General features: G+C 42.9%; 1 protein-coding gene across 1 annotated transcript in view; it reads right to left on the bottom strand.

The window, feature by feature from the left end:
• LOC130119949 (nucleus accumbens-associated protein 1) overlaps positions 1-19861 on the bottom strand; it is a 102315-nt gene extending 82454 nt beyond the window's left edge. The window contains exon 1 of the mRNA XM_056288553.1: positions 19805-19861. The gene's annotated coding sequence lies outside the window, so the exon portion shown is untranslated. The remainder of the gene's footprint in view (positions 1-19804) is intronic.
• Between the last annotated feature and the right edge of the window lie 496 nt (positions 19862-20357).

Here is a 20357-nt window from a genome sequence, read left to right as displayed (position 1 = left end):
ACCCCACAAAACACCGTCTCCACTGTCAAAACCCCTTTACATGTCCAATACATCTGACCCACAAAACATTGTCTCCACTGTCAAAACCCCTTTACATGTACAATACATCTGACCCCACGAAACACCATCTAAACTGTCAAAACCCCTTTACATGTCCAATACATCTGACCCACAAAACACTGTCTCCACTGTCAAAACCTCTTTACATGTCCAATACATCTGACCTCACAAAACACAGTCTCAACTGTCAAAACCCCTTTACATGTCCAATACATCTGACCCACAAAACACCGTCTCCACTGTCAAAACCTCTTTACATGTACAATACATCTGACCCCACAAAACACCGTCTCCACTGTCAAAACCCCTTTACATGTCCAATACATCTGACCCACAAAACATTGTCTCCACTGTCAAAACCCCTTTACATGTACAATACATCTGACCCCACGAAACACCATCTAAACTGTCAAAACCCCTTTACATGTCCAATACATCTGACCCACAAAACACTGTCTCCACTGTCAAAACCTCTTTACACGTCCAATACATCTGACCCCAAAAAACACCATCTCCACTGTTAAACCCACTTTACATGTCCAATACATCTGACCCCACAAAACACCGTCTCCACTGTCAAAACCCCTTTCCATGTCCAATACATCTGACCCACAAAACACCATTTCCAAGGTCAAAACCCCTTTACATGTCCAATGCATCTGACCCCACGAAACAATGTCTCCACTGTCAAAACCCCTTTATATGTCCAATACATCTGACCCCACGAAACAATGTCTCCAATGTCAAAACCCCTTTACATGTCCAATACATCTGACCCACAAAACATTGTCTCCACTGTCAAAACCCCTTTACATGTACAATACATCTGACCCCACAAAACACCGTCTAAACTGTCAAAACCCCTTTACATGTCCAATACATCTGACCCACAAAACACCGTCTCCACTGTCAAAACCCCTTTACATGTCCAATACATCTGACCCACAAAACATTGTCTCCACTGTCAAAACCCCTTTACATGTACAATACATCTGACCCCACGAAACACCATCTAAACTGTCAAAACCCCTTTACATGTCCAATACATCTGACCCACAAAACACCGTCTCCACTGTCAAAACCTCTTTACATGTACAATACATCTGACCCCACAAAACACCGTCTAAACTGTCAAAACCCCTTTACATGTCCAATACATCTGACCCACAAAACACCGTCTCCACTGTCAAAACCCCTTTACAAGTACAATACATTTGACCCACAAAACACCATCTCCACTGTCAAAACCCCTTTACATGTCCAATACATCTGACCCACAAAACACCGTCTCCACTGTCAAAACCCCTTTACATGTCCAATACATCAGACCCACAAAACACCGTCTCCTCTGTCAGAACCTCTTTACATGTACAATACATCTGACTCCACAAAACACCGTCTAAACAGTCAAAACCCCTTTACATGTCCAATACATCTGACCCACAAAACACCGTCTCCACTGTCAAAACCTCTTTACATGTCCAATACATCTGACCCACAAAACAATGTCTCCACTGTCAAAACCCCTTTACACGTCCAATACATCTGACCCACAAAACACCGTCTCCACTGTTAAACCCACTTTACATGTCCAATACATCTGACCCAACAAAACACCATCTCCACTGTCAAAATCTCTTTACATGTACAATACATCTGACCCACAAAACAATGTCTCCACTGTCAAAACCCCTTTACATGTCCAATACATCTGACCCACAAAACACCGTCTCCACTGTCAAAACCCCTTCACATGTCCAATACAACTGACCCACAAAACACCGTCTCCACTGTCAAAACACTTTAGATGTCCAATACATCTGACCCACTGAACACCGTCTCCACTGTCAAAACCCCTTCACATGTCCAATACATCAGACCCCAGAAAACACCGTCTCCACTGCAAAAACCTCTTTACATGTCCAATACATTTGACCCCACAAAACAGTTTCCACTGTAAAAACCCATTTACATATCCAATACATTTGACCTTGCAAAAAACCATCACCACTGTAAAAAACGTCTTTACATTTCCAATACATCTGACGCCACAAACCATCTGGCCCCACAAAACAATGTCTCTACAGTAAACACCTCTTTACATGTCCAATACATCTGACCCAACAAAACATCGTCTCAACTTTAAAAACCTCTTTACATGTCCAATACATCTGACCTCACAAAACACCGTCTCCACTGTCAAAACCCCTTTACATGTCCAATACATTGACCCCACAAAACACAGTCTCAATTGTCAAAACCTCTATACATGTCCAATATATCTGACCCCATAAAACACCGTTTCCACTGTAATAACATCTTTACATGTCCTATACATATGACCCAACAAAACAACCGTCTCCACTGTGAAAACCCTTTTACATGTCCAATACATCTGACCCCACAAAACGTCTCCACTGTAAAAACTTCTTTACATGTCCAATACATCTGACCCAACAAAACATCGTCTCCACTTTAAAAACCTCTTTACATGTCCAATATATCTGACCCCACAAAACAAATGTCCACACAAAACAACCTCTCTAGTGTAAAAACCTCTTTATATGTCCAATATATCTGACCTAAAAAAAAAACGTCTCCACCGTCAAACCCCCTTTACATGTCCAATACATTTGACCCCATAAAACACTGTCTGCACTGTAAAAACATCTTTACATGTCCGATACGTCTGACCCCACAAAACACCGTCTCCACTGTCAAAACCCTTTTACATGTCCAATATGTCTGACCCCACAAAACAAAGGTCCACACAAAACGTTTCCACTGTCAAAACCCCTTTACATGTCCAATACATCTGACCCACAAAACACCATCTCCACTGTCAAAACCTCTTTACATGTGCAATACATCTGACCCACGAAACAGTTTCCACTGTCAAAACCCATTTACATGTCCAATACATCTGACCCCACAAAACACCGTCTCCACTGTCAAAACCTCTTGACATGTCCAATACATCTGACCCACGAAACACCATCTCCACTGTCAAAACCCCTTTACATGTCCAATACATCTGACCCCACAAAACACCGTCTCCACTGTCAAAACCCCTTTACATGTCCAATACATCTGACCCACAAAACACCGTCTCCACTGTCAAAACCCCTTTACATGTCCAATACATCTGACCCACAAAACACCGTCTCCACTGTCAAAACCCCTTTACATGTCCAATACATCTGACCCACAAAACACCGTCTCCACTGTCAAAACCCCTTTACATGTCCAATACATCTGACCCACAAAACACCGTCTCCACTGTCAAAAGCCCTTTACATGTCCAATACATCTGACCCACAAAACACCATGTCCAATGTCAAAACCCCTTTACATGTCCAATACATCGGACCCACAAAACACCGTCTCCACTGTCAAAACCCCTTTACATGTCCAATACATCTGACCCCACAAAACAATGTCTCTACTGTAAAAAACCCTTTACATGTACAATACATCTGACCCCACAAAACGTCTCCACTGTGAAAACCTCTTTACATGTCCAATACATGTGACCCTACAAAACGTCTTCACTGTGAAAACCTCTTTACATGTCCAATACATCTGACCCCACAAAACACCGTCTCCACTGTCAAAACCCCTTTACATATCCAATACATCTGACCCACAAAACACCGTCTCCACTGTCAAAACCCCTTTACATGTCCAATACATCTGACCCACAAAACACCGTCTCCACTGTCAAAAGCCCTTTACATGTCCAATACATCTGACCCACAAAACACCGTCTCCACTGTCAAAACCTCTTTACATGTCCAATACATCGGACCCACAAAACACCGTCTCCACTGTCAAAACCCCTTTACATGTCCAATACATCTGACCCCACAAAACAATGTCTCTACTGTAAAAAACCCTTTACATGTCCAATACATCTGACCCCATAAAACGTCTCCACTGTGAAAACCTCTTTACATGTCCAATACATGTGACCCTACAAAACGTCTTCACTGTGAAAACCTCTTTACATGTCCAATACATCTGACCCCACAAAACACCGTCTCCACTGTAAAAACCCCTTTACATGTCCAATACATCTGACCCCACAAAACACAGTCTCAATTGTCAAAACCCCTTTACATGTCCAATATATCTGACCCCATAAAACACCGTTTCCACTGTAATAACATCTTTACATGTCCTATACATATGACCCAACAAAACAACCGTCTCCACTGTGAAAACCCTTTTACATGTCCAATACATCTGACCCCACAAAACAACGTCTCCACAGTAAAAACTTCTTTACATGTCCAATACATCTGACCCAACAAAACAACCGTCTCCACTGTGAAAACCCTTTTACATGTCCAATACATCTGACCCCACAAAACAACGTCTCCACAGTAAAAACCTCTTTACATGTCCAATATATCTGACCCCACAAAACAAATGTCCACACAAAACAACCTCTCTAGTGTAAAAACCTCTTTATATGTCCAATATATCTGACCTAAAAAAAAAAAACGTCTCCACCGTCAAACCCCCTTTACATGTCCAATACATTTGACCCCACAAAACAATGTCTCCACCGTCAAACCCCCTTTACATGTCCAATACATTTGACCCCACAAAACAATGTCTCCACTGTCAAAACCCCTTTACATGTCCAATACATCTGACCCCACAAAACACCGTCTAAACTGTAAAAACCTCTTTACACGTCCAATACATCTGACCCACAAAACACCGTCTCCACTGTAAAAAACCCCTTTACATGTCCAATACATCAGACCCACAAAACACCATCTCCACTGTAAAAAACCCTTTACATGTCCAATATATCTGACCCCACAAAACACCATCTCCACTGTCAAAACCCCTTTCCGTGTCCAATACATCTGACCCACAAAACACCGTCTCCACTGTCAAAACCCCTTTACATGTCCAATACAACTGACCCACACAAAACACCGTCTCCACTGTCAAAACCTCTTTACATATCCAATACATCTGACCCACAAAACACCGTCTCCACTATCAAAACCCCTTTACATGTCCAATACATCTGACCACACGAAACACCGTCTCCACTGTCAAAACCTCTTTACATGTCCAATACATCTGACCCACAAAACACCGTCTTCACTGTCAAAACCTCTTGACATGTCCAATACATCTGACCCACGAAACACCATCTCCACTGTCAAAACCCCTTTACATGTCCAATACATCTGACCCACAAAACACCGTCTCCACTGTCAAAACCCCTTTACATGTCCAATACATCTGACCCACAAAACACCGTCTCCACTGTCAAAACCCCTTTACATGTCCAATACATCTGACCCACAAAACACCGTCTCCACTGTCAAAAGCCCTTTACATGTCCAATACATCTGACCCACAAAACACCATGTCCAATGTCAAAACCCCTTTACATGTCCAATACATCGGACCCACAAAACACCGTCTCCACTGTCAAAACCCCTTTACATGTCCAATACATCTGACCCCACAAAACAATGTCTCTACTGTAAAAAACCCTTTACATGTACAATACATCTGACCCCACAAAACGTCTCCACTGTGAAAACCTCTTTACATGTCCAATACATGTGACCCTACAAAACGTCTTCACTGTGAAAACCTCTTTACATGTCCAATACATCTGACCCCACAAAACACCGTCTCCACTGTCAAAACCCCTTTACATATCCAATACATCTGACCCACAAAACACCGTCTCCACTGTCAAAACCCCTTTACATGTCCAATACATCTGACCCACAAAACACCGTCTCCACTGTCAAAAGCCCTTTACATGTCCAATACATCTGACCCACAAAACACCGTCTCCACTGTCAAAACCTCTTTACATGTCCAATACATCGGACCCACAAAACACCGTCTCCACTGTCAAAACCCCTTTACATGTCCAATACATCTGACCCCACAAAACAATGTCTCTACTGTAAAAAACCCTTTACATGTCCAATACATCTGACCCCATAAAACGTCTCCACTGTGAAAACCTCTTTACATGTCCAATACATGTGACCCTACAAAACGTCTTCACTGTGAAAACCTCTTTACATGTCCAATACATCTGACCCCACAAAACACCGTCTCCACTGTAAAAACCCCTTTACATGTCCAATACATCTGACCCCACAAAACACAGTCTCAATTGTCAAAACCCCTTTACATGTCCAATATATCTGACCCCATAAAACACCGTTTCCACTGTAATAACATCTTTACATGTCCTATACATATGACCCAACAAAACAACCGTCTCCACTGTGAAAACCCTTTTACATGTCCAATACATCTGACCCCACAAAACAACGTCTCCACAGTAAAAACTTCTTTACATGTCCAATACATCTGACCCAACAAAACAACCGTCTCCACTGTGAAAACCCTTTTACATGTCCAATACATCTGACCCCACAAAACAACGTCTCCACAGTAAAAACCTCTTTACATGTCCAATATATCTGACCCCACAAAACAAATGTCCACACAAAACAACCTCTCTAGTGTAAAAACCTCTTTATATGTCCAATATATCTGACCTAAAAAAAAAAACGTCTCCACCGTCAAACCCCCTTTACATGTCCAATACATTTGACCCCACAAAACAATGTCTCCACTGTCAAAACCCCTTTACATGTCCAATACATCTGACCCCACAAAACACCGTCTAAACTGTAAAAACCTCTTTACACGTCCAATACATCTGACCCACAAAACACCGTCTCCACTGTAAAAAACCCCTTTACATGTCCAATACATCAGACCCACAAAACACCATCTCCACTGTAAAAAACCCTTTACATGTCCAATATATCTGACCCCACAAAACACCATCTCCACTGTCAAAACCCCTTTCCGTGTCCAATACATCTGACCCACAAAACACCGTCTCCACTGTCAAAACCCCTTTACATGTCCAATACAACTGACCCACACAAAACACCGTCTCCACTGTCAAAACCTCTTTACATATCCAATACATCTGACCCACAAAACACCGTCTCCACTATCAAAACCCCTTTACATGTCCAATACATCTGACCACACGAAACACCGTCTCCACTGTCAAAACCTCTTTACATGTCCAATACATCTGACCCCACAAAACACCGTCTCCACTGTCAAAACCCCTTTACATGTCCAATACATCTGACCCACAAAACACCGTCTTCACTGTCAAAACCCCTTTACATGTCCAATACATCTGACCCACAAAACACCGTCTCCACTATCAAAACCCCTTTACATGTCCAATACATCTGACCCCACGAAACACCGTCTCCACTGTCAAAACCCCTTTACATGTCCAATACATCTGACCCCACAAAACACCGTCTCCACTGTCAAAACCCCTTTACATGTCCAATACATCTGACCGACAAAACACGGTCTCCACTGTCAAAACCACTTTATATTTGCAATACATCTGACCGACAAAACACGGTCTCCACTGTCAAAACCTCTTTACATGTCCAATACATCTGACCCCACAAAACAATGTCTCTACTGTAAAAAACCCTTTATATGCCCAATACATCTGACACCACAAAACAATGTCTGCACTGTCAAAACCCCTTTACATGTCCAATACATCTGACCCCAGAAAACACCGTCTCCACTGAAAAAAACCCTTTACATGTCCAATACATTTGACCCCACAAAACACCGTTTTCACTGTCAAAACCCCTTTACACATCTAATAAATCTGGCCCCACAAAACAACGTCTCCACTGTAAAAACATTACATTACGGTCATTTAGCCGACGCTTTTATCCAAAGCAACTTACAATAAATGCATTTATCGTAGGAAATCAGGAGAACTGCTAGTCATCAGAGGTCATAAGTGCATCTAAACAAGCACCTAAGAGCAAAACCAGCGCTAAAGTAAAAGTGCAAGAAAGATTTTGTTTTTTTTTGGAAATGAGTGAATACAATAAGTGCTAAGAACAGGTAACAGGGTAGTAGTTCTTAAAGAGGTGAGTTTTCAACCTGCGCTGAAAGATGGTCAGCGACTCCGCTGTCCTGACATCAGTGGGGAGTTCATTCCACCACTGTGGGGCCAGGATAGAAAAGAGCCGTGACCGGGTCGATCAGCAGCAGGGACCTCTGAGCGACAGGGCAACCATGCGTCCCGAGGCAGCAGAGCGAAGTGGTCGGGCGGGGGTCAGGGCTTGACCATGGCCTGGAGATAGGAAGGAGCTGATCCTTTCACTGCCCTGTAGGCTAGCACCAGAGTCTTAAACTGGATGCGAGCAGCTATTGGGAGCCAGTGTAGGGACATGAGAAGGGGAGTTGTGTGGGAGAACTTTGGTCGGTTGAACACCAGAAGAGCTTCAGCTTTCTGAACAAGCTCCAGAGGTCTGATGGCCGACGCCGGGGTGCCAGCAAGGAGGGAGTTGCCGTAGTCCAGCCGGGAGATGACCAGAGCCTGGATGAGCACCTGTGCCATCTTGTTGGTGAGGAATGGGCGAATCCTCCTGATGTTATAGAGGAGAAATATGCAGGAGCGAGCAACTGATGCAACGTTTTCAGCAAATGACAGTTGGTCATCCAGGATCACACCCAGATTCCTCACAGTCTGAGTTGGCATCACCACAGTGTTGTCAATGGTGATGGCCAGGTCTCGGTGCGGGCAACCTTTCCCCGAGAGGAACATCAGCTCTGTCCTGTCCACATTGAGCTTCAGGTGGTGTGTCGCCATCCACTCCGAGATGTCAGTCAAGCACGCCGCAATGCGTGTCTCTACTTGTGTGTCAGAGGGAGGAAAGGACAAGATCAGCTGGGTGTCATCGGCATAACAATGGTAACAGAAGCCATGCGAGCGAATAACAGAACCCAGGGATGTCGTGTACTGGGAGAAAAGGAGAGGACCCAGAACCGAACCCTGTGGAACGCCTGTAGTCAGTCTGTGAGGCTCTGACACAGATCCCCTCCACGTCACCCGGTAGGAGCGACCCATCAGGTAGGTTGCAAACATTGAGAGTGCAGAGCCTGTGACACCCAGCCCCTCGAGGGTAGAGAGGACGATCTCCACTGTCAAAACGTTCCACTGGTTAAAGACTTTGCATTGCATTTGTAACAATGTTTTGTACTGTAGAAGAAAATGGGTTGTTTGTGAGTTGTGGTAACTGTAGAACAAGCAAACACAAGATATAGATTTTAGTCAAGCTTTAGTGAAAATATTCAATTACTAAGTTAGTTTCTCAAAATAATACAAAACCAAACTTAAAAAGCTGACAGAGTTTGGGGTGCGCACCAGGGGTTGATCAGAAGACATTCCCAGAGCAGTTTCTGAGGCCAACTATATTGAAATACATTTCCAACAATCCTCGTTCACATTCTTTCACCTTCTCTGACCATTTCCGAGAGAACACGTCTTGAAATCTATTCTGTGTAATGCAAGGTTTCCATTTAACCCTCAGAAACAAAGTCCTTCATTATGGTATGTCGTTGTGCATGTATGTCAGTGAGGATGGCTCTTGTGTGTATGGACGACATAGTGTGTATTGTCCTCTTGTACATGCATGCATGTGAATGTGTGGATGTGTGTACAGCACTTGTATCTATGTGTGAATGTATTTGAGACAGATATACACAGATCTTGTGTGTGTGTGTGCGTGTGTGTGTATGTGTGTGTGTGTGTGTGTAAAATGTGTGTGTTAGTGTATGTGATGTGTGCATCAGTGTGCATGTAATGACGGAATGCAACTTGTTCAGTATGTGAGGAAATTACCATAAAAGGAAAGAAAGAGAGTGCGTGTGTGTTTGGGTGTGTGCGTGTGAGTGGGTGTGGGTGTGTGCTTAATTTACAAGGATGTTTATGTGTAGTGTGTGTCTGCGAGACAGAGAAAACGATGTGTATCACAGTATATTCAACTAACTCAATAACAAATTGAGTCTGTATCTCATATGCATAGACCTTGTACCATACACCCATCTTCTTCAGCACAAATCATACACTCATCTTCTTCAGCATAAAACATACACCTATCTTCTTCAGTAAAACCATACACCCATCTTCTTCAGCATAAAACATACACCTATCTTCTTCAGCATAACCCATACACCCATCTTCTTCAGTATAAACCATACACCCATCTTCTTCAGCAAAACCATACACCCATCTTCTTCAGCATAAGCCATACACCCATCTTCTTCAGCATAAGCCATACACCCACCTTCTTCAGTATAAAGCATAAAACCATCTTCTTCAGAAAAACGATACACCCATCTTCTTCAGTATAAATGATACACCTATCTTCTTCAGCATAACCCATACACCCATCTTCTTCAGTATAAACCATACACCCATCTTCTTCAGCATAAGCCATACACCCACCTTCTTCAGTATAAAGCATAAAACCATCTTCTTCAGATAAACGATACACCCATATTCTTCAGTATAAACGATACACCTATCTTCTTCAGCATAACCCATACACCCATCTTCTTCAGCATAAGCCATACACCCATCTTCTTCAGCATAAGCCATACACCCACCTTCTTCAGTATAAAGCATAAAACCATCTTCTTCAGAAAAACGATACACCCATCTTCTTCAGTATAAACGATACACCTATCTTCTTCAGCATAACCCATACACCCATCTTCTTCAGTATAACCCATACACCCATCTTCTTCAACAAAACCATACACATATCTTCTTCAGTATAAACCATTTCCCATCTTCTCCAGCTTAACCCATACACCCATCTTCTTCAGTATAAACGATACACGTATCTTCTTCAGCATAACCCATACACCCATCTTCTTCAGTAAAACCATACACCCATCTTCTTCAACAAAACCATACACCCATCTTCTTCAGCATAAACCATACACCCATCTTCTTAAGCATAACCCATACACCCATCTTCTTAAGCATAACCCATACACCCATCTTCTTCAGTATAAACCATACACCCATCTTCTTCAGTATAAAGCATAAAACCATCTTCTTCAGTATAAACCATACACCCATCTTCTTCAGCATAAGCCATACACCCATCTTCTTCAGCATAAGCCATACACCCACCTTCTTCAGTATAAAGCATAAAACCATCTTCTTCAGAAAAACGATACACCCATCTTCTTCAGTATAAACGATACACCTATCTTCTTCAGCATAACCCATACACCCATCTTCTTCAGTATAAACCATACACCCATCTTCTTCAGTATAAAGCATAAAACCATCTTCTTCAGAAAAACGATACACCCATCTTCTTCAGTATAAACGATACACCTATCTTCTTCAACATAACCCATACACCCATCTTCTTCAGTATAAACCATACACCCATCTTCTTCAGTATAAAGCATAAAACCATCTTCTTCAGTATAAACCATACACCCATCTTCTTCAGCATAAACCATACACATATCTTCTTCAGTATAAACCATTTACCCATCTTCTCCAGCATAACCCATACACCCATCTTCTTCAGTATAACCCATACACCCATCTTCTTCAACAAAACCATACACCCATCTTCAACAAAACCATACACCCATCTTCTTCAGCATAAACCATACACCCATCTTCTTAAGCATTACCCATACACCCATCTTCTTCAGTATAAACCATACACCCATCTTCTTCAGCATAAACCATCCACCCATCTTCTTTAGCATAAACCATCCACCCATCTTCTTCAGCATAACCCATACACGCATCTTCTTCAGCATAACCCATACACCCATCTTCTTCAGCATAACCCATACACCCATCTTCTTCAGCAAAACCATCCACCCATCTTCTTCAGCAAAATCATCCACCCATCTTCTTCAGCATAACCCATCCACCCATCTTCTTCAGCATAAACGATACACCCATCTTCTTCAGTATAAACCATACACCCATCTTCTTCAGTATAAACCATACACCCATCTTCTTCAGCATAACCCATACACCCATCTTCTTCAGTATAAACCATACACCCATCTTCTTCAGCATAAACCATACACCCATCTTCTTCAGTAAAACCATACACCCATCTTCTTCAGTAAAACCATACACCCATCTTCTTCAGTATAAACAATACACCCATCGTCTTCAGTAAAACCATACACCCATCTTCTTTAGCATAAACCATACACCCATCTTCTTCAGCATAACCCATACACTCATCTTCTTCAGTAAAAACCATACACCCATCTTCTTCAGCATAAACCATACACCCATCTTCGTCAGTATAAACCATTTACCCATCTTCTCCAGCATAACCCATACACCCATCTTCTCCAGCATAACCCATACACCCATCTTCTTCTGTATAAACCACACACCCACCTTCTTCAGTATAAACCATACACCCATCTTCTTCAGTATAAACCATACACCCATCTTCTTCAGTATAAACCATAGACCCATCTTCTTCAGTATAAACCATACACCCATCTTCTTCAGTATAAACCATACACCCATCTTCTTCAGTATAAACCACAGACCCATCTTCTTCAGCATAAACCATACACCCATCTTCAGTATAAATCATACACCTATCTTCTTCAGCATAAACCATACACGCATCTTCTTCAGTACAGAGCTTCCAAGACATCATCTACACTCTCTTCATCCTACTCTCCTGAAGCCATAAAAGCAGGTTCAGTAAAAGCCTGTTGATTTTCTCTGGGCTGTAAAATCCAGTGGCCTTAGATAACTGGGGTCAAATTCTGTTATTCAACATGCAAAAATGAGTGCCCTAAACAAGCAATGACTAGCATGTATCTTTCAAGTCACGCAAACAGTTAAAGGCAAACATACCCTCTTTCCACATGCCCTCTGCAAGACTACACTGGATGCAACCTACAGGAAGATTGTAGATGCCCCCGTCCCAGGCTCTACAAGATACTGTAGCAACTAGTAAATGATGAGAGAAGACCGTGATGGGGACACTGCTCAGTACCGAAAGGCAATAGCACTATACACCAAGTAAAGCCATGTCTGGCTTTTAGTGTTTGTACATACAATACATAAACACAACACTGGGGAAGATATACGTACATCTCCACCCCAATTAGGCAAGAGGATTCGTAACACTATGTGATGCAAACATGCACACAAATAAACACACACAGACACACACATGATATTTGTTGATACTGTGAGAATGTTGTGTATTAGAATGATTAAAACCCACCCTGTGCGAGGCATACAACCAACTTTAGTCTGAGTAACTGGTGAAGGCTGCAGTGAGTCGCCTCAGTCGCCCCATCATATCCAAAGCCTTTCATTTGGGACTCAGCCAAGCTCTGGGGTAAAGAGAAATGCTCTCTTTGTCTCTGCCTCTCTCAAGCTCCCTCTCCCTCATACTAAAACACAGATGCGCACACACAAACTCAAACAAACCCACAAAAGGCACACTGATTCTCTCACACACACACACACATCAGACAATACTGCTTGTTTACAGTTTGGCAAGCATCCTGCGTGTGCACACATGTGTGCATGCAGAGACACACAGGGCTGAGCAGAGTGTGTTTGCACAGTTTGCTGTGAGGGGAAGAGAATGTGACTCTGTGTGTGTGTGTGTGTGTGTGTGTGTGTGTGTGTGTGTGTGTGTGTGTGTGTGTGTGTGTGTGTGTGTGTGCGCGCAAGGCAGTGCAGTGGGGCCTGCAGAGGGGTTGTTCCTGAAGCGGAGAGGGATCATCTCAGGTCTTTATTTCCATAAATATATAGGTTAGAGCACGTCAGCGTGATAGGAGTTCACCCTAGCTCACCCCACGACTCAGATCTCAAACCACCCAGCAAAGTCAGCCTAGCCTGCTTTGTTTGACTTTATGCTGTCTGATACAGTGCTGCTTGTTTTTAACTATGTTCTCTAAGGCGTCCACAAATAAAATGCATTACTATTATGATAGATTTTTAATCATGTAGGTCAAACAAGCTTAAAATGCACTTCAAGTCCTAATGTTTAAATATGAAATCTGGATGTTTTGCCAGCATTTACAAGATTATCATTTCTTCTGACAATACATTCAAAATTTACATGAGATCCAATTACATTTTTCAGTTTGTCCAGCCCACTTTGCACAACAGCATTGGCTATAGAGTGGTTCACACAGCGAAGTGGTTTATTGTTTGAGAGACAATGGTCAAGTTGACACAGAATCATTCTATAGGCATTTCCTGGTTCACATTTGCCCATGCCTGCTATGTGGTTAGCTCTGTATTTCTGTTAAACCAGGCATACAAAGGATGAGCTCATGCGTGGATATTCATTGTAGAAGAAGACCCTAAATATCAGCTGAACATTACAGAAGAAGACCCTAAACATCAGCTGAACATTATAGAAGACCATAAACATCAGCTGCATATTATAGAAGACCATAAACATCAGCTGAATATTATAGAACACCCTAAACATCAGCTGAATATTATAGAACACCCTAAACATCAGCTGAACATTACAGAAGACCCTAAACATCAGCTGAACATTTTAGAAGACCATAAACATCAGCTGCATATTATAGAAGACATTAACATCAACTGAACCTTATAGAAGACCCTAAACATCAGCTGAACATTATAGAAGACATTAACATCAGCTGAACATTATAGAAGACCCTAAACATCATATGAACATTATAGAAGACCATAAACATCAGCTGCATATTATAGACGACCATAAAAATCAGCTGAACATTATAGAAGACCCTAAACATCAGCTGAATATTATAGAAGACCCTAAACATCAGGTGAACATTATAGAAGACGACCCTAAACATCAGCTGAACATTACAGAAAATCCTAAAAATCAGCTGAATATTATAGAAGACCCTAAACATCAGCTGAACATTATAGAAGACCCTAAACATCGGCTGAACATTATAGAAGACCCTAAACATCAGCTGAACATTATAGAAAACCCTTAACATCAGCTGAACATTATAGAAGACCCTAAACATCAGCTGACCATTAAAGACCCTAAACATCAGCTGAATATTATAGAAGACCCTAAACATCAGCTGAATATTATAGAAGACCCTAAACATCAGCTGAACATTATAGAAGACGACCCTAAACATCAGCTGAACATTACAGAAGACCATAAAAATCAGCTGAATATTATAGAAGACCCTAAACATCGGCTGAACATTATAGAAGACCCTAAACATCAGCTGACCATTAAAGAAGACCCTAAACATCAGCTGAACATTATAGAAAACCCTAAACATCAGCTGAACATTATAGAAGACCATAAACATCAGCTGACCATTATAGAAGACCCTAAACATCAGCTAAATATTATAGAAGACCCTAAACATCAGCTGACCATTAAAGACCCCAAACATCAGCTGACCATTAAAGAAGACCCTAAACATCAGCTACCATTAAAGAAGACCCTAAACATCGGCTGAACATTATAGAAGACCCTAAACATCAGCTGGATATTATAGAAGACCCTAAACAACAGCTGACCATTATAGAAGACCCTAAACATCAGCTGACCATTATAGAAGACCCTAAACATCAGCTGAATATTATAGAAGACCCTAAACATCAGCTGACCATTAAAGAAGACCCTAAACATCAGCTGACCATTAAAGAAGACCCTACAAATCAGCTGAATATTATAGAAGACCCTAAACATCAGCTGACCATTATAGAAGACCCTAAACATCAGCTGAATATTATAGAAGACCCTAAACATCAGCTGACCATTATAGAAGACCCTAAAAATCAGCTGAATATTATAGAAGACCCTAAACATCAGCTGAACATCATAGAAGACCCTAAACATCAGCTGACCATTAAAGAAGACCCTAAACATCGGCTGAACATTATAGAAGACTCTAAACATCAGCTGAACATTATAGAAAACCCTAAACATCAGCTGAACATTATAGAAGACCCTCAACATCAGCTGACCATTATAGAAGACCCTAAACATCAGCTGAATATTATAGAAGACCCTAAACATCAGCTGACCATTAAAGACCCTAAACATCAGCTGACCATTAAAGAAGACCCTAAACATCAGCTGAACATTATAGAAGACCCTAAACATCAGCTGAATATTATAGAAGACCCTAAACATCAGCTGACCATTATAGAAGACCCTAAACATCAGCTGAATATATAGAAGACCCTAAAAATCAGCTGAATATTATAGAAGACCCTAAACATCAGCTGAATATTATAGAAGACACTAAACATCAGCTGACCATTAAACAAGACCCTAAACATCGGCTGAACATTAGAGAAGACGACCCTAAACATCAGCTGAATATTATAGAAGACGACCCTAAACATCAGCATAACATTACAGAAGACCATAAAAATCAGCTGAATATTATAGAAGACACTAAATATCAGCTGACCATTAAACAAGACCCTAAACATCGGCTGAACATTACAGAAGACGACCCTAAAAATCAGCTGAACATTATAGAAGACACTAAACATCAGCTGGCCGTTAAAGACCCTAAACATCGGCTGAACATTATAGAAGACGACCCTAAACATCAGCTGAATATTATAGAAGACGACCCTAAACATCAGCTGAAAATTACAGAAGACCATAAAAATCAGCTGAATATTATAGAAGACACTAAACATCAGCTGACCATTAAACAAGACCCTAAACATCGGCTGAACATTACAGAAGACGACCCTAAACATCAGCAGAACATTATAGAAGACGACCCTAAACATCAGAGAAGACCATAAAAATCAGCTGAATATTATAGAAGACCCTAAACATCGGCTGAACATTATAGAAGACCCTAAACATCAGCTGACCATTGAAGAAGACTCTAAACATCGGCTGAACATTATAGAAAACCCTAAACATCAGCTGAACATTATAGAAGACCCTAAACATCAGCTGAACATTATAGAAGACCCTAAACATCAGCTGACCATTATAGAAAACCCTAAACATCAGCTGAACATTATAGAAGACCCTAAACATCAGCTGACCATTAAACAAGACCCTAAACATCAGCTGACCATTAAACAAGACCCTTAACATCAGCTGAATATTATAGAAGACCCTAAACATCAGCTAACCATTAAAGAAGACCCTAAACATCGGCTGAATATTATAGAAGACCCTAAACATCGGCTTAACATTATAGAAGACCCTAAACATCAGCTCACCATTAAAGAAGACCCTAAACATCAGCTGAACATATAGAAGACACTAAACATCAGCTGAATATTATAGAAGACACTAAACATCAGCTGACCATTAAACAAGACCCTAAACATCCGCTGACCATTAAAGAAGACCCTAAACATCAGCTGAATATTATAGAAGACCCTAAACATCAGCTGACCATTAAAGAAGACCCTAAACATCAGCTGACCATTAAAGAAGACCCTAAACATCGGCTGAACATTATAGAAGACCCTAAACATCAGCTGACCATTAAAGACCCTAAACATCAGCTGAACATTATAGAAGACCCTAAACATCAGCTGAATATTATAGAAGACCCTAAACATCAGCTGACCATTATAGAAGACCCTAAACATCAGCTGACCATTATAGAAGACCCTAAACATCAGCTGATCATTATAGGAGACCCTAAACATCAGCTGACCATTAAAAAAGACCCTAAAGATTAGCTGAATATTATAGAAGACCCTAAACATCGGCTGAATATTATAGAAGACCCTAAACATCAGCTGACCATTAAAGAAGACCCTAAACATCGGCTTAATATTATAGATGACCCTAAACATCGGCTGAACATTATAGAAGACCCTAAACATCGGCTGACCGTTAAAGAAGACCCTAAACATCGGTTGAACGTTATAGAAGACCCTAAACATCAGCTGAACATCATAGAAAACCCTAAACATCAGCTGACCATTATAGAAGACCCTAAACATCAGCTGATCATTATAGAAGACCCTAAACATCAGCTGACCATTAAAGAAGACCCTAAACATTAGCTGAATATTATAGAAGACCCTAAACATCGGCTGAATATTATAGAAGACCCTAAACATCAGCTGACCATTAAAGAAGACCCTAAACATCAGCTGACCATTAAAGAAGACCCTAAACATCGGCTGAACATTAAAGAAGACCCTAAACATCAGCTGAATATTATAGAAGACCCTAAACATCAGCTGACCATTAAAGACCCTAAACATCAGCTGAACATTATAGAAGACTCTAAACATCAGCTGAACATTATAGAAGACCCTAAACATCAGCTGAACATTATAGAAGACCCTAAACATCAGCTGACCATTAAAGAAGACCCTAAACATCAGCTGAATATTATAGAAGACCCTAAACATCAGCTGACCATTAAAGACCCTAAACATCAGCTGAACATTATAGAAGACCCTAAAAATCAGCTGAACATTAAAGACCCTAAACATCAGCTGACCATTAAAGAAGACCCTAAACATCGGCCGAATATTATATAAGACCCTAAACATCGGCTGAACATTATAGAAGACCCCAAACATCAGCTGAACTTCATAGAAGACCCCAAACATCATTTGTACATTGCATGTAAAACCCGAAGAAGGAATGAAGTGCGAGGAGAGTTCAGGACTGTGTACCTATGCATACCTTGTGTGAGCACCACCACGCTCTCCCGAGGCAGCGTACGACCGGAATGGATGCAAAAGATCCAACCAAATTGATAACGAGGTCTCACCGCACCGGTGGTGGGTGTGCGGCTGGGGGGGGGGGGGTGACCGCACCGCGCCTTGTGCCCGTCCGGCCGCTCGGGGTGCTCCACTGCCGGCACGGGCCGGGGGAGGCGGCAGAGGACGGCAGCAAACGCTGGTTGTAGCCGGTGGAGGGCGGGTGTGTTTACGGGCTATCTGTCCACCAGTGCCCCACTTACAACTCTGCAAGTTATAACTCCGCGAGTCCGCCCATGTGAGCCGAGCCGGTGCGCATGTCAGTCTTCCCCCCCCTGGCAGCGCTGCAGCGTTGAACCACCTCCTCCTGCCATCCACGGAGCAGGACAGAGCTAGCTAGCGGCTAAGCTAACACACTTCACACATCTTAAATCCGCTTCTCGTACAAACGCGCTTGTACAATGTCGAGCGTTTCTGCAGCGGCGCACAAAAGCAGGAGACTTGACATAGCACAGGACGACGAGGCGAGGCGAGGGGACCCTGCTGCTGCTGCCCGCCAGGCCCCGACGTTACTTGTTGACATATTTGGGGGATGGGGAAATCGCTCCCCCGCTATTCTCCATTTTCCCGACATCAACAGGTCATCCCAGGACACGCAGCAGCTGAGGGCGAGCCAGACGGAACCAGTGCGGTACGGGGGAGGGGGGAAGGGAGGGAGGCATATTTATGTTAAACTCTCTCTCTCTCGCAGGTTGGGCTGCTCCGAGAAAACTCGACAGTCATCACATTGTTTCACGACTGTACCAAGTATTTCATGACAGTCACAACACCCTAAACCCAAGTGGTGCGCTCGCTGTGAAACAAAGCCGCATGGAGGACGGGCAGGAAGGAGGGAGGGAAGGAAGGAGGGAAGGAAGCCCAGCGAGGCGCGTGTGCAAAGTTGGTCTGTGCTCACCTGGACCGCACGCCGCATCACACGCACACCGTCCGCAGCTAAAAGTTGGTGCTGTGTGTCAGCAAATGTTCAGTATTCACCACAAAAGCCACGGTGCCACAACGCTGCAGCCCGGATGGATGATAAGACGTCCCGTGTTGGGCCGGCGAAGCCCCGGACGAGCCCGGCAGGGTCCCCTCATAACGCGGCGCAAAGACACACGCACTTACCGCCCTCGCTGGGAAGTTGGTGTGGAGCAATGGAGGGTGTCTCTCTGTCTCTCCGTCTCTCTGCCCCCTCGCTTTCTCCGGGCTATAGGCAGCCGTTCATGGTGAGCCGAGCGGGCGGTACAGGCGCCCCAGGGACTGCGGAGCACAGAGTCACCGATCGCACGGAGCACAGGAGAGGAGAGAGAGACGGCGCGCATGACGCGCTCGTCTCTCAATCGCATGATCGTTTCGAGCACAGCCTCGGTTTGGGGAGACCTATCCCAGCCTCGGTTTGGGGAGACCTATCCCAGCCTCGGTTTCGGGAGACCTATCCCGCAGCGTGGACTGTTTGCGCATTGGCACAGCGGCAGCCTGCAGGAAGAAACCGCCTCTCCCTGCTCGTATACGTGTGATAGAAATGGGAAAACTAGGCCGTGTGTGTGTGTGTGTGTGTGTGTGTGTGTGTGTGTGTGTGTGTGTGTGTGTGTGTGTGTGTGGACTCCGAGTCAACTTAGGTGAACTCGCTGCTCGCAGCAAATACCAAGCAGGGATAAAGCCGCGCCCCAACAGCGAA

This window comes from Lampris incognitus, chromosome 10 (assembly GCF_029633865.1).
Source record: "Lampris incognitus isolate fLamInc1 chromosome 10, fLamInc1.hap2, whole genome shotgun sequence".
Lineage (NCBI taxonomy): Eukaryota > Metazoa > Chordata > Actinopteri > Lampriformes > Lampridae > Lampris > Lampris incognitus.
The sequence above is the reverse complement of the archived record's forward strand: the minus strand, read 5'-3'. Positions and strand labels throughout refer to the sequence as shown.